The sequence below is a fragment of the Alligator sinensis genome, unplaced genomic scaffold, assembly GCF_000455745.1.
Source record: "Alligator sinensis unplaced genomic scaffold, ASM45574v1 scaffold337_1, whole genome shotgun sequence".
Classification (NCBI taxonomy): Eukaryota; Metazoa; Chordata; order Crocodylia; family Alligatoridae; genus Alligator; species Alligator sinensis.
Window position 1 is genome coordinate 1,019,955 of NW_005841927.1, and position 570 is coordinate 1,020,524.

Genomic DNA, 570 nt, shown 5'->3' on the forward strand with positions numbered 1-570 from the left:
CGGGGCTCCGGCTCCGGCTCCGGGTCGGCGCAAGCAGCGGCACAGCGGGGGAACAAAGCGCCTTTATTGTGTAGGCAAAACCCCCCGTACAAAGTCCCGGGCCCGGGGGCCTCGGCGCGTGCTTTATTTCCAATTCAAATATAAAACGTTGTAAAGGGGTAATAAAACGGACCTTTCTCCCCTGCCAGGCCTGTGCACAAGGAAGCAGCGTGCCAGCCGCGGGGGTCTACCCCCCCCCGGCGCGGCTTGGCCCCCACGGGCGAGCGCGAGAGAGGACAAGCTGCTCTGGCCTCGCTGTGCCCGCAGGTCCGCTCCCCGCGTGTGCCCACCGCAGGGGACCAGAGAGAACAAGGGGAAGGGGGGCGACTAAGAAAAATCAGGCCTGAAATGCAGGCTACTTGGCTGCCAGCCGGCAAGAGGAAACTGCTGCTTCCTGCCCACAGCCGGACTTCGAGAAAGACACGCAGCCGAGTCAGCAAGGACCCGGGCTGCAGGCACCAGGAGCGAGGGGCTGGAGCTCCCCCAAAAGCACTTCTGCAGGAACTGCTCGAGGAACGGGGCCAGCCCGCT